This window comes from Mustela putorius, unplaced genomic scaffold, assembly GCF_011764305.1.
Source record: "Mustela putorius furo isolate JIRA1106 unplaced genomic scaffold, ASM1176430v1.1 tig00000198_pilon_pilon_pilon, whole genome shotgun sequence".
Classification (NCBI taxonomy): Eukaryota; Metazoa; Chordata; class Mammalia; order Carnivora; family Mustelidae; genus Mustela; species Mustela putorius.
The window spans coordinates 7,272,785-7,288,131 of record NW_025421311.1 but is presented as its reverse complement, the minus strand read 5'-3'; the positions used below and the strand labels follow the sequence as shown (position 1 = coordinate 7,288,131).

The following is a 15,347-nucleotide window of genomic DNA, read 5'->3' as shown; positions in this document are numbered from 1 at the left end:
TTATTCTAAAGAACAGCATCTGTCTTCTCTCACAGGAAATCCTGTCGTCATATCTGAGAACGGCCCCCGTAATAAACAGTCTTCTGTGCCTTTATTTTGTTCCGACTTTATTGAGGTACGATTGCTTTATCACATCTGTAAGGTTAAAGAGTACAGCACGGTAATTTGATACAAGTGTATATGGAAAAATGATCACTACAATAAGGTTCGTCCCTCATGTTCAGCTGCAAGGTTTCCGGAAGCATGTGAAGGTAGGTGACCCGTCTGAGGGCACCCACCCGGGGGCAGTGGCTCACTGAAAAGCGGGGCCCACAGTTGTTCAGGCTGTTGGCCTCGTGACCAGACCCTCTCATGTGATCCCAGTCCTGGTTCCGGCCCTGCCTTTCCTCCTCCTCTTCCCCAGGGAGTGAGGTCGGGGACACAACAGCCTTGAAGAGAACAACGGACTCAGAACTTCACGGACACATATTGCTGTGACCTCCTGGGATGTTTAAGAGCTTGGAGGAAGCCAGAGAAAGTTCTCACTGGCAGAGAGTGCCCTGATACTCAAGAGGGACACACGGCCACTTGCACAAGTTTAAGGGACATTTCAGAAGTCTGTTCCTAGCTTTAGAAAAAAATACATTTTCTTCCTTTGCGTTAAGATTTTATGTATTGTCTTCCCTTAATCTCTTCTGCAGAAAATAAGCAAGTTAAGTATGACATGAACAAAAATTTATTATTATTTTCTGTGACTAATATGTAAATACTTACGTTCCTACTTCCTGTCTTTCCCTTCGTTACTTTTCATTTCTGTGCTCACTTTTCAGAAGCTTTCCAAAGGGAATTTAGGAACTGATCGCAAGCTTTATTTGTCTTCCTATTTTCATTGTTCTCCTTTGCAGTCTAGTTTGTAATGGAGATTTATGCACCCAGATCAAAAGGAAACACACTTACAAGTATATATGGGATAATCTGCACGCTGATGTTATCATTGTTTTATAAACCCACATTTAGAGATTGTGAAGATGCAGTTTCGTGGGTTAGAGTCTCACTGAGAAAATCATTCCTAGTCCTAAAAAGGGCAGAACTGGAGGATTTTGTGATTAAAATGCAAAGAGAAATTTTGGCAAAAGAACTTCCTGAGCCTGGTAGTACAGAACTTACATGGTCCAAAGACCACAGGACACAATGAAATCTTCATCTTGAGAAGACCGAAGCTGGCGAAGGACTTCTGCAAGAACTTCTCAGGTCCCTTTTTGCTTTAAGGTTCTATAATTTTGTAACACTGTCACCAACTCTGTGTGCTAGACTCTTATTTTACGTTTTAACTAAATATGACTTCCTTTAAATAATAATAATTCATATTTTAGTGAAATCTAAAATGATTCATTGCCAAATTAAAAAAGGGAGGAAATGTCGCCACCAAAGAAAATGAAGCTGACCTTACTGTTCTACGGTTTTGTAAAACCATTCTACCTGAAGGAAAATTGTAGTATTTTCCTCTGTTTACAAATAGCAGACGCTTACCAATTACGTGTGAACCTTGCAAATTTTATCAAATGTGTGTTTACCACACAAATGAGTTGTCGTTTTGGACAAAGAGAGAGAGACGTTTAAGCCTCAGACTTGATAAATGGCAGAAGCCCACGTAACTGCTAAAAACCAGTCTGACAGGAATCTGCAACGATAACAAACAGAACAATGAAGGTCCACTATCTCAGAGTTCACAGAAGAATGGCTTGGCTCCTGGCCAGGTGGATAATCAGTCTATTTTAGGGTAAATCGCACAAACCAATGGACTTTTTCAAATAATATTAAATTAGGTGTGGCTGTCTTCTTTCTTTCTTTCTTTCTTTCTTTTTTTTTTTTTAAAGAGGATTTCCTGGCAATCTGCCCAGAAGTTATGATACTATCTTTGTATATTTTCATTAAATGGTACATAATGCACCTATGATAAGAAACAATGGGTCTTTGGTATCAGCTTTTTTATTCTGGATGTTTGTGTAGTTTTATTCTCAGTGGTTCTTTTGACTTCATTAGTCTACCTCAAGGCTGAATATACCTTAGTCCAAGTCCCTTAAAGTACATCCATTGTGATGCCGCATCAGCACGAGCACAGTAAGATTGCCGCGATGCCTCTGTGGCGGATTGGCCTCCACTCAGAGAGGTGTGCGAAGGAGAGACAGTGCTGCTACCCGCAGAACCTGAGGTTCCCACACACGTGTCTTTGAAACCAAATATCTGTATTTATTAGCACATTGCAATAATTGCTGCCTAATTAACTTCTCTTCTTGTCAAAATATATCCAAGCTAAAATTTTGTTTGTTGTGGGGGAGAAAATGATCCTCAAACTCAAATCACTTAAGATTCTATTTATTATTAAAGCTTCCATAGAGCTGTGAATTTGTTTTTTAATACTAGGTAGAATATTCATTTTTTACTAGTTGGAGATACTATAAATCCATTGAAAAATTTACGGAAAGGGTAAATTTTCAGTCAGTGAAACGTTGGCCCTTCAGCTCAGGTCATGATCGCAGAGTTCTGAGATCAAGACCCACGTCAACTTCCTTGCTCAGTGGGGAGCCTACTTTTCTCTCTGTCTGCTGCTCCCCCTGCTTGTTTAGTATCGACAAATGAATTGATAGAATCTTAAAAAGATATTTGCAGAAAAATTAAGACATGATTTACTCATATGTATTTGGTACAAAATTTAAGGTTATATTAAAGTAATTGCTCAAACTTTGTTTATTTAGTTGTTTTATTTGTTTATTTACTTGCTTATTTATTTAAGTAGGCTCTACGCCCAATGGGAGCTTGAACTCAAGACCCCAACTGAACCAGCCAGATGCCCCATTAATTGCTCAAACTTTAAATAATGCTCAAAATGTTTAAAAATCCAACATTCCTAACAAAACTCTCAGCAAAATACAAATAGAAAGGAATTCCTTCAACCTCATAAAGGACAACCTACAGCTAACATCATCATATTTAATGGTGAAGACTGAGTGCTTTTCCCCTAACACCGGGAATGAGACGACAATATCTATTCTGAGTACTTCTATTTAAGATAGTACTAGAGATCTTCAGCTTTGCAATAAAGCAGGAAAAATAAATAAAAGATCAAAAAAGAAGAAGTAAGGCTATTTATATTCGCAGGCAACATATGGTTACCTATAGAAAATCCTATGGAATGACAAGAAAAGTTGCTAAAATTAATAATTAAGTGTAGCAATGTTACAGATACAAGATTAATATATAAAAGTCAAGTATATTTCTATATACTAGTGAAGAACAATCTCAACTTGAAATTTTTTAAAAAATCAATGCCTTCTTTAATAAAGCATCAAAAATATTAAACATTTAGGGATAAATCTGACCAGACAGGTTAAGACCTATATGTCAAACAGCGTAAAACATTACTGAGGGGTGCCTGGGTGGCTCAGTGGGTTAAGCCTCTGCCTTCGGCTCAGGTCATGATCTCAGGGTCCTGGGATCGAGCCCCGCATCGGACTCTCTGCTCAGCAGGGAGCCTGCTTCCCCATCTTTCTCTTCCTGCCTCTGTTGTGATCTGTTTCTCTGTGTCAAATAAATAAATAAATAAATAAGTTGCTGAGATAAATTAGAGGGGTCTTAAATTATTGGAGACATGAAGTGCTTTCATAAAATAGAAGAATAAGTTAAAATATCAAGTCTTCTGAAATTGATCTTTAAATTTGGTGAAATCCCAATCAAAATCAAGATTCCTTTTTTCTGCAGTAGTTCATAAGTTGATTCTAAAATTCATATAAAAATGCAAACTACCTGGGATAGTCAAAACAAGGAATAAAGTTGATAGATATACACCATTTGGTTTCAAAATTATTATAAATCTGCAGTAATCAAAGTTGTGTGGAATTGGCATAAAGTAAACATTTAAGAAGAGAGTGTCCAGAAATAGATGCAATTGGTTTTCCACAAAGTGCCAAGATAATTCAGTGAAGAAAGGAAAATTTTTCTTAATAAATAGTACTGGAATAATTGGATAACCATACCCCTCAAAAATGAACCTCAGGGGTGCCTGGGTGGCTCAGTGGGTTAAGCCTCTGCCTTCGGCTCAGGTCATGATCTCAGGGTCCTGGGATCGAGTCCCACATGGGGCTCTCTGCTCAGCAGGGAGCCTGCTTCCCTCTCTCTCTGCCTGCCTCTCTGTCTACTTGTGATTTCTCTCTGTCAAATAAATAAATAAAATCTTTAAAAAAAAAATGAACCTCAAACCTACTTCACATCTTAGGCAAAAATTAACTTGAACTGTATTACAGACCTAAGTGTAAAATTAATCTTACAGTAATTCTAGAAGAAAATATAGGAGAAGATCTTAATGACCTTTGGTTTGTTGAAGAGCTCTTAAAAACAATACAAAAAGCATGAAGTGAAAAAGAAAACAAATTAGTAAGTTGTACTTCATCAAAATAAAAAGATTTTGCTCTTTAAAAGACTGCCCTGAAAGTGAAACAAGAAGACACAAACTGGAAGAAAATCCTCAGAAAATCTTTATCATACAAAGTACCTTATCTAGTATATCAAAATATCTCTTATTAACTAGTCAGAAGAGAACCCTTACTTAAAATGTGCAAAACAGGGGTGCCTGGGTGGCTCAGTCATTAAGTGGATGCCTTGGGCTCAGGTCCTCACCCCAGAGTTCTGGGATCAAGCCCCACATTGGGCTTCTCTGCTTACCGGGAAGCCTGATTCTCCTTCTCCCACTCCCTCTGCATGTGTTCCCTCACTCGCTGTGTCTTTCTCTGTCAAATAAATAAAATTTTTTTAAAAAATCTTTAAAATGTGCAAAATAATTGAATAGACACTTAAGCAAAAAAGATATATGATCACACATGAAAAGGTCATTGTGAGCCATTAAAGAAATACAAATTAAAATTGTAATGAGATATCTTACACAACCACTAGAGTGGCAACAATTAAAAAGACTGACAGGGTGCCTGCGTGGTTCAGTCGTTTAAGCGTCTGAATAGCTCAGGTCATCATCCCAGGGTCCTGGGATGGAGCCCTGCATTGGACTCCCTGCCCAGTGGAGAGCCTGCATCGCCCTCTTCCTCTGCCTGCCACTCTGCCTACTTGTGCTCTCTCTCTGTGTCAAATAAATAAAATCTTGGGGAAAAAAAAAAGATAAAAAGACTGACAATATCAAGTGTTAGTGAGAATAGGAAGCAACTAGAATTCTTACATGCTGCCATGGAAGTGCAAAGGGGTCCAACCACTGTGAAAACCCACTTGGCAGTTTCTTCATTAGTTGTTCCTATAATTTGACCCCACCTTTCCACTCCTGCCCCAACCACTCTACTCAAGAGAAACGAAAGTACGTTCTACACAAAGATTTATGTACAAATGTTCATGGCAGCTTTATCTACAATAGCCAAAACTTTAAGCAACTCAAATGTCCATCAAAATTGGATGGATAAACAAATTGTGATATGTTCATATGGGAAATACATAACAGCACGAATGAATCTCAAAGTAATTATTCTAAGGTGAAAAAAGCATGGCCAAAAAAAAAAATTTCTGCTGAGTTCATTTACATAAATTACATAAGTTTACATAAACTCTAGGAGATGCAAACTAATATACAGCAACAAAATTTCCAGTCATTGCCTGAAGGTGAGTTGGGGGAAGGGAGAAAAGGCACAAAGAAACATTTGGGGATGATAGTGTTAAACATTCCTCATCCACATTGTGGTGATGGTTTCATGAGAGTATAAATATGTCAAAACTCATCACATTTTTTGGGGGCACCTGGGTGGCTCAGTGGGTTAAGCCGCTGCCTTCAGCTCAGGTCATGATCTCAGGGTCCTGGGATCGAGTCCCGCATCGGGCTCTCTGCTCAGCAGGGAGCCTGCTTCCCTCTCTCTCTGCCTGCCTCTCCATCTACTTGTGATTTCTCTCTGTCAAATAAATAAATAAAATCTTTAAAAAAAAAAAAAACTCATCACATTTTATATCTTTTTTTTTTTTTTTTTTTTTTTTTTTTTTTTTAAGATTTTATTTATTTATTTTTCAGAGAGAGAGCAAGAGCGAGCACAGGCAGACAGAGTGGAAGGCAGAGTCAGAGAGGGAGAAGCAGACTCCCTGCGGAGCAAGGAGCCCGATGTGGGACTCGATCCCAGGACGCTGGGATCATGACCTGAGCCGAAGGCAGCTGCTTAACCAACTGAGCCACTCAGGCGTCCCCACATTTTATATCTTATACATATGCAGTTTATCACATGGAAATTGTGTCAATAAAACAAAAAATAATGCTTTGTTAAACACTGTTCTTTTTATTCTGCCCAGTTTGCTTATGAATAAAACCATGTTAGCAATCCAGACTTGCATCGCTTCCCCCAACATTTCAAAATTCTATGCTTTCAGTACTTAAATGATAGTTACATTGTTAAGTTAAAATGATATTTAAGGTGTCAAAATGTGGTTTAATGATTCTTATTAAAAGTTACTTCAGAAAATGTGGAAAATATTTTTTAAGTATTACGTATATCTCTTACCACTTTGGAGTAACAGCTGCTATTTTTGTTTTCAGACTTTTTCATGCATATATATAAACATAATAATTTCTTTTAATTGGGATTATATTGCATGTCATGTTCTGTATGTAGCATTATATTACAAACATTTTTACATGTAATTGTCAAAATGCAATTTTTTTCTCTTCTGTAATAAACAATACATTGTAATGGGTATGCCACAATTTCTTTAACTTTCCTTGTTTGGGGACATTTATGTTGTCCCCAGGATTGCAGTAGTATGTATTTGGCTGTGTAAACATCTGTGTGTGTATGTGTGTGTGTGTGTGTGTGTGTGTGTGTTAAACCATTTCCTTATTTTTCAGTATAAGCTCTTAGAAATGGATTAATGACTAAAGAGCAAGACTATATTGAGGACTCCTGACAAGGTGTCCAACTGGCTTTCAGCAACATGGTACCAACTTCATCTTCACTGGAAATATATAACAGTATATGAGAGAGCTTATCTTACTATATTCTCCAAGGTGTTGAATTTTACAGTGCTTTTATATTTTAACACCATTCTCCCCCTCTCATTGTTAAGGAAACAAGGAAATTCCTTGAAGGAACTTATTATTTTCGTATGACATCCTTCTTAAAATATATGAGTCAGCTTTTCAGAAAAGTAAAAACCAGTGCATCACTTTTATGAGATGAGTAGTGGAATTAACATTCATTAACATTGCATTACAATGCTTGTCAATCTCACAATTTTTCTTTTGCTAATATACAAATTACCTGCTCTAAATAGTCTCTGATTCTGATCCATGATCACATAAAAATTTTGTAAGATTTATTTTTTTAAGTAGGCATCATACACAGCATGGAGTCAGCATCAAACTTACGACCCTGAGATCAAGACCTGAGCTGATATCAAAAGTCAGAGGCTCAATTGTTTGAGCCACCGAGGCACCCTTAAAAGATTTTTAAGGCCCGGTTTGTGAAATGGTGAATTCTTCTTTCTTTCTCATGTAATGTGTTTGGCTTATTTCTTTTTCACTTAATGATAGGTCTCCAGTAGAAACTGTTACCTGGTAAGAAGTGACAATTACTTAGCTACAAATATCAAGTATAATTTTATAGACTGAATAGTTAAAACCGAAGACTTATTCTAGGATCTACAGCCTGTTTAGATCCCTCTTGTAAATAGATATATTTTTTTTAATATTTTATTTATTTATTTGACAGAGAGCGAGAGCACAAGCAGGGGAGCAGCAGAGGGAGAGGGAAAAACAGACTCCCCACTGAGCAGGAAGCCTGATATGGGACTTGATTCCAGGACCTTGGGATCACAACGCAAGCCGAAGGCAGACACTTAACCAACTGAGCCATCCAGGTGCCCTGTAAATAGATTTTTAGATACATCTATATTTAGATAAATCTAAAAAATAGGTTCCCTGTTTTTTAATTGTGTTATATCAGAGACAAAACTAAGACACAGGTTAAGTGCTAGGGTCTTTCTATTTTCGTGAGTTCTACAGAATGCTGAGCCTTCTGGTCTTTCTTTGATGATTCTGACCTTTAACCAAATGACTGATGTGCTCCTGCTGGTCTAGCACCAATGAGTGGTCTAGCCTCAGATAGCCTGTGAGGCAGTAGGGCCCTTGGCCCTCAAGATAATTCGGGCAGGGCCAACATCTAGGGGTCAATGTTAAATCAGCTTTCAGTGGGTATATTCAAGAAGAAAAGTGATAAAGAAGCAGACAAAAAGTTGTACTGTTTGAAGCCAACGAGGGGTTCAGTGTGCTGTGAATGAGGCCTACAGGAGCCTGTCCAGAGGCTGTGATTAAAGGTGATTTAAAGATCAATAATGCATATTCACTAGATATTGCAGGATGTTATCAAACTGTGTTGAGATGATGACAAGTGGTAGGGAGAGGCTACGTGCACATCTGTTCCAGCCGGTGCCTGGATGTTTGCAGGTGGAGGTGGCTGTTAGCTTCTGAGTCAAAAAAACAGGTGGAGAGTAAAACCGCGACCCAGGAAAGACACTTGGACGGGGAAGTTACTGTCAGAACCACCTGACATGACCTTGGGCATGAAGAATGGCTTGAGGACAGTAAAGAGGAGCAATCTTGAGTTTTCTTTGTAATTTAAATAAATCTGACTTGAGGCTTCCTCAGGTCTCTACGTCAGTATCCGTCCGTGTCCGTACTTTTCCCCACGCAGGCATCTGGAGGAGACTGGGGGCAGTGGGGAGAACGATGCCTTCTGCATCAAAGGAAGCGGGTCTCAGAGGTGCCAGCCCTGCGAGGAGATGAGAGGTCAGCCGGGTTGTCTGGATCCAGTTTTTACCAAAATGATGGACCAGAGAAAGAAGGAACCTTAGACAGTCTGACCTAGTTACATTTGCATTTTCCCAGGAAAAATGAGTAAGTGGTGGAACGGTCACACTCTTAAGGCTGCTTCTAAGTTTGAAATTTCTCTGTGATGTTATTTCAGCCCCGTATATGCTTTTCTTCTTTTGAAAGCTGTAAAATTCCTCAGAAACACTTGGAGTCGTTTTCTGGCGCAGAGAGGAAGAAGGCGGGAGAAACAATGACACTGCGTTCAGGGCTGAAAAGAGAAGAAAGCTCAACTGGGGAGTGCAGGGCGATGCTAGAAGAAAGCCAGGGTCCCACCTGGATCCTCTGGGAGAAAAGGATGAAAAAGGGAACTGGCTTGGCAAGGAGACCTGTCCCCAGCCATCTGCACATGCAGGAGAAGCTGGCCACCGAAGGCACTGCACGTTCCCAGGCAGGAACGAGGGGTGGCACTCAACAGCGGAGAAGAAAAAAATCATCAGATACTGACACGTTCTTTAAGATCATGAAGTTGATTTTTATTTAGGGGTGCCTGGGTGGCTCAGCGGGTTAAAGCCTCTGCCTTCGGCCCAGGTCATGATCCCAGGACCCTGGGATGGAGCCCCGCATTGGGCTCTCTGCTCAGTGCAGAGCCTGCTTCTCTCTCTCTCTCTGCCTGCCTTTCTGCCTACTTGTGTTCTCTGTCAAATAAAAAAAAAAAAAAAAAAAAAGATCATGAAGTTTACTTTCCCCAAAGAATCTTTTTAAAATCCCACACTGATTTGGCAACTTTCTCATTATCATGCCCTGCGGCACAGCAGCACGTAAGGCCCGGGTGGTTTCCTGAGGGGAAATCCCGATCTCCTGGATTACATAAAATAAAAACATAAAAGAAGAAGGAGAAAAAGGAGCAGAGGTAGAAGAGGAAGGAGAAGGAGAAGTACAACCTTCTAGCCACATTTGTTGGGAGGATCCAGTGACTGGGCCTCTGAAGCTCTTCGCGGATCCCCTGGCCTGGAGCAGGTGTTTGCTCAATGCCGTCGTTGCTTCTACTGACATAGTTGTGCGAGTATCTCGGGATTAGGCGCTGAGTACCCAGGGCCACACTGGCTTTGTCGGGGAGAGGGTCATCCAAACTCAGTGGAGTGTGGTGGAGACTGCTAGATGTTTTTTGCATCAAACATCTCTTAGGCGATGCTTGAGATCTTTCAGCCTCCTCTGTCTCAGACTTTGGCCTCTTGTCTGGGCCCAGCTGCTGCTGGAGTGTACCAGCTCTGCCCGTCTTCTGACTTCACGCAGATGCCATGTGATGGTCACGCCCCTCAGGACCTGTGCCATTTGCGGGCTGACTCCCCTTGCTCAGGTTTCCCTGTTGTGGAAAGGGTCCTTAAAAGAATGGACATGCCCTTTTCTTTCTCAGAGCATGAGCAGGGGGGAGGACCAGAGGGAGAAGCAGACCCTGCTGAGTGTGGAGCCCAAGGCAGGGCTCAATCCCAGGACCCTGAGATCATGACCTGAGCAGAAGACAGACATCTAACCAATGAGCCACCCAGGCACCCCTAAGAATAGATAGGCTTTTCTCTTTTTTTTTCCCCTCCTGGTTTTGATGTGAGCATGATGGCTGGAGCTAGGGCAGCCCTTCTGGCCATGAAGTAGAAGCCGTATGTTGAGGACGGCGGAGCGCAAAGACAACAGGAGCTGGGGTCACTGCGGAATGGGCAGGCAGCACACCAGGTCTAGACTGACTATCTGGATATGATTTTGAGAAAGAAAAGTTTCTATCTTTTTAGAAGACTATTATGTGGGGTTTTCTGTCACTCTCTGCTAAGCTGAATCCTAACTATTCAACTAGAAAATAGGCCTTCCATACGAATGAAATGAAGGGAAAGGGAGAAAAAACATCATCATGTGTGAGTTCAGAAGCATGGAACAGCGGCACTGGATCCAGACGTCAGTGTTTTTACCAACATCACATTCTATCATCTCTTCTAAATTGAGGGTATGCGAGCCAGATGCCCAGTGACTTGGTCACCTTTGAGATAACAGAATACTGACATTCCAGACTAGCAAAAAGCAAACAAAACACTCTCCATCCAGAAAGCTGACCTGTCAGTGCTTCTCATCTATGTGGTTTTTTTTTTTTTTTAAGATTTTATTTATTTATTTGACAGACAGAGATCACAAGCAGGCAGAGAGGCAGGCAGAGAGAGAGGAGGAAGCAGGCTCCCTGCTGAGCAGAGAGCCTGATGCAGGGCTCCATCCCAGAACCCTGAGATCACGACCTGAGCTGAAGGCAGCAGCTTAACCCACTGAGCCACCCAGGCGTCCCGCTTCTCATCTATGTTAATGTTTGGTATTAGTCGCAGTAGTATTTACTGTGGGTCAGGCTCTGTGCTGAGCTCTCCAAATAGAAAACCCAGGCAACCACGCTCTGTGAAGGAAATGTCTGAGAGGGTCAGAGCACTGGCCTGGGATTCCAGTTGAGAAGTTTACCAGCATCCTGGCTAAGACAGTAGCCAAGTTAGGGAGGAGGGGGTGGGCTGTAAGACTCCTTAAGAGATGATATTCACAGGACTTTATGACTGACGGAAGCAGAGGCTGAAGGGGTTCAGAATTATTCTCAGGTTTCTAGGATGGAGGTCTGGCTAGGAGATGGCTTCACAAATTGAGAGGGAACACACACGAAGGAAGAGAAGGAGAAGGAAGGGGGGAGGATGAGGCTTAGCAGAGAAGGTAGAGAAGATGATGGGTTCCACCCTGGGCATGTTGAATGTGAGTTATCCCTGGGCACCAAGGAGAGATGGAAACAAGAAATGAACAGACGAGCCTGGATCTCGGGGAGAAGGCTTGGTTAGAACACTTGTGGAATGATTTTGTAATGTTTTGTTTGTGACGTTGTGCTTCCCAGTAGACTGAGTTTTGTGGGGGGAGGAATAGCCTTGCTAATCTTGTATTCCTGGAACTTAGAACTGAGCCTACAACATAGTCAATGCTCTATGAATGTTGGGGCAGTGATTGGCAGTAAAATAAATGAATGAATGAATTTCAATCCATCAAAAAGTTACACATTTTTGTCATCTCAAGTTGCGACTCCATATATGTTCGAATGGAAACATGTTTACAGAGCTCGGTTGGCTGCAGAGTACCATGGATGGGGTCCATTGTGTTTTCATGAGCTTCTGCAGGCTGGCCTCAGCACAGAGCCACCCTTCAGTTATGGCCACAGGAAAAAAAAGAAAAACACCTTTCAAATTCCAAAGAAGCTGATAGCATACCTTTGGACCAAAAGGTCCTTCACTAGTTGGGAAAATTGTTCTTTTGGGTTTTTTCCCCCTGAAGAATTGTCCATAGCATCTAGCAATGCACCTGGAAGCACCGACTCACGGAGAACTGAGAGGAGGTCAGAGCAGTGGATTGTCACCACCACATGCATCAGGGCCACCTGGTCACCCTCTTTTCAAGTCAGAGCATTGTGCCCAAAGAAGGAGTTTTGAGGACAGGAACAGAGGCACAGCCCAGTGATTTGGAAAATATTCCCAAGACTAATAAGTGGACTAAATCCAGGACCCAAGCAGATTTGCAAAGGGCCTACAGTTTGTCCTCTTCCCCCCTTTCATCACCCGTAGTTATCAGTAACAGCAAAGGATTTCCTGGGAACAGCCAATTCTGATTCAGACCATCTCCAGCTTTTCTGTCATCATTACATAGATGTTATTATCTTCTTGATGAGAAAAGTATTCATACATTCAATTACTAACTTATTTTTTTTCTTTTCTTTTCCTGAAGTATATAGAAGCTCCCCCAGCATGAGCCCACTGAAGTCTTGCTCATGCCTCTGGGTGAGGCTTCTAGAATGCTCTGTCCATGAATGAAACTGGCAGGCCACAGGCTGCCTGGCAGGGATGAGGACGGACCGCAGTGACTAAGTCATTAATTCTCATGTTGTGTAAAAGCAATTTATAGTTAAAGTTGCTTTTGAACTGTTTTGAGTAATGGCGGGTTGTATGCTTTGAGGCTCTCCAGAGAAAAACAGAACCAATAGAGAAATATATGAGAAGATGTATTATAGGAATTGGCTCAGGCAGTTATGGAGGCCAAGAAGTCCCATGATCTGGGGTCTGCCAGCTGGAGAGCGAGGGGAGCCAGTGGTATCCTTTAGTCTGCGTCTGAAGGCCTGAGACTCGGAGTACAGTGGTCTGTCTCCCAGTCCAAGCCTGAACAAAGGGGCTGCTGGCGTAAGTCCTGGAGTCTGGCGGCCTGGGAACCAAGAACTCAAGAAGAGTGCAAGAAGAGAAGATGGATGTTCCAACTCAACAAGAAAGAGAATTAGCCTTTCCTTCACCTTTTGTTCCATTTGGACCCCCAAGAGATTGTGTGAGACCCGCCTACACTGGTGGAGGCAGCTCTCTTCCCTCAGTACCTGGAGCCAAATGTTAACCTCTTCCAGAAACACCTTCACAGACATGCCCCTCGAAATATTTTTTTTTAAAGGTTTTATTTATTTATTTGACAGAGAGAGAGATCACAAGTAGGTAGAAAGACAGACAGAGAGAGATAAGGAGAAGCAGGCTTCCCACTGAGCAGAGAACCCGATGCGGGACTCAATCCTAGCCCCTGGGATCATGACCTGAGCCAGAGGCAGAGGCTCAACCCACTGAGCCACCCAGGTGCCCACCCCCCGAAATATTTTTAACCAGTTATCTGGGTACCCCTTAAACCAGTCAAATTGACAAATAAAATTAACGATCACAGATGTATTTCAGGAAATAAGTGGCCAAGTCCCAAAGTAAACAAACCCGTGCGAGGACTTCATTATTTTACTACAGTAACCATACCTAGACATTATAAACCATTGGTGTTGCCAAAAGCAATATTCAAAAAGTATGAGTGATTTTCTCTGCACTTAATAAATGCATTGTGTTGGGACTCAGACTTGAGTACACCAAATTGAGAGCAGCAGATTGTAATTAACATGAGATTTGGAGTCAGGAAATCTAGATTTTAGTCTCACACTAACTTCTTGGGTCATTTCATTCATTCAGCAAATATTTATTGAATATCATATAATGCATCGTGCTAAGTGCTAAGACACAAGAGTGAAAAGAAATTGACATTGTATCCACATTTATAGACTGGTGGTCTAATAGGACAGACATCAACTTTTTAAAAATCCGTGAATTAACAATACAACTGTTATGAAGTCCTACAAAGACAAGTCACATGAAGGTTGTGCCAGGGTGGCAGGTGGCCCGTGCAGGCTTGACTGGGATTGAGAGCTGAAGGATTATCCGGTGTCAACTAGATCAGTGGGGCAGAGGGAGCTGTATATGCAAACTCCTAGTGGCCCTGAGAGAGGACTGGCATATTCTAGGAATTATGCATGGTCAGAATGGCTTGAGCTTGGAGAATAAACGCAAACCAATGACCAATGTTAGGAGGTCAACCAATGGGTCTGGGGAGAGGAAATGGGAAGCCGATGTGAGATAGTCATAACTACGTTTCAGCGCATTAATGCTGGGTTCAATATTGGGAAATAATTCTTGGGGGCACGTGAGCTGACATGAGAAGACCAGTTGCCAGCCTATTGCTGGTCCAGGAGAGAACCATCGTGTGATCTGGTTGGAGGTGGTAGAGATGGGAAAGATGAGACAGGCAAGAGGAGGTAAGAGCCGTAGGATTAAGGAATAGGTTGGGCATGAAGGAGGTGAAGGAGAGGGCAGTGTTAAGGAGGGCTCCTGTATTTCTTGTCAAGACGGAATAATGGAAGCTCCCAGACTGTGAGCCCACAAACTCTGCAGATCCTCATTTCTGCTTCTGCGAAGTGAGGGGCAGACTCTTCTTTGATGTCCTGTCCAGATTCAAAACTATTTGACTGTATTCCAGAATTCAATCACTTTTTGAAACTAAAGATGCCCCAATTTGAGTGGAAATCCTCATAGATCAATGCTTTAGTTATCTGTCGTTACATAAAAATAGTGCCCAAGCCTTAGTGACTTAAAACAACATTACCTCATGATTGCTGTGGGTCAGGGAGTCCGGAGCTGCTGAGCTGGGTGGTTCTGGCGTGGGGGGTCTTTCAAGGAGTGGCATTCAGGTTCTTGGCAGGGGCTGCAGTCGCCTGACCGTTTGCCGGGGCTGGAAGAGTCATCGGGTTCCACAGTGGCTTACTCACGCGGCTGTTCGAGGAAGGCCTCAGGTCCACACTGGCTCCCGGCAGGAGGCCTCCAGTTCCTACCATGGATCATCTCCAGAAACTGCTTGAGCTTCCTGGTGATGGGGCCTCTGGTTTGCCCCAAAGCAGGGGATCCCAGAGAGAGCCAATGAGGAAGCTGCAGTGCCTTTTAGGATCTTGTTTCAGGGGTCACATACCATCATTCTACTTTTCTGTTTGTTAGAAGCAAGTCACCATCTAGCCCACACTCGTGGAAGAGGGGAACCAGGTCCCACCTCTGCAGGGAGGGGTATCAGGGAGCCCACGGATGTATGTGAGAACCACCACAGAAGAGCTTTAAGTCTCCTACACAAGACCCTT

General features: G+C 42.1%; 1 long non-coding RNA gene and 1 other non-coding gene across 2 annotated transcripts in view; one reads left to right on the top strand and one right to left on the bottom strand.

Annotated features, from left to right (window-relative positions):
• The window catches only part of LOC101680342, a 57,410-nt gene extending 49,650 nt beyond the window's left edge, over positions 1–7,760 (top strand). Inside the window, exon 3 of the long non-coding RNA XR_006605966.1 lies at positions 7,722–7,760. This is a non-coding gene — a long non-coding RNA (uncharacterized LOC101680342). The remainder of the gene's footprint in view (positions 1–7,721) is intronic.
• A 4,838-nt stretch (positions 7,761–12,598) lies between these two features.
• LOC123391333 lies at positions 12,599–12,731 on the bottom strand. Its single transcript, XR_006605978.1, has one exon. It is a non-coding gene; the product is annotated as a small nucleolar RNA SNORA52 (small nucleolar RNA).
• Positions 12,732–15,347: the final 2,616 nt, after the last annotated feature.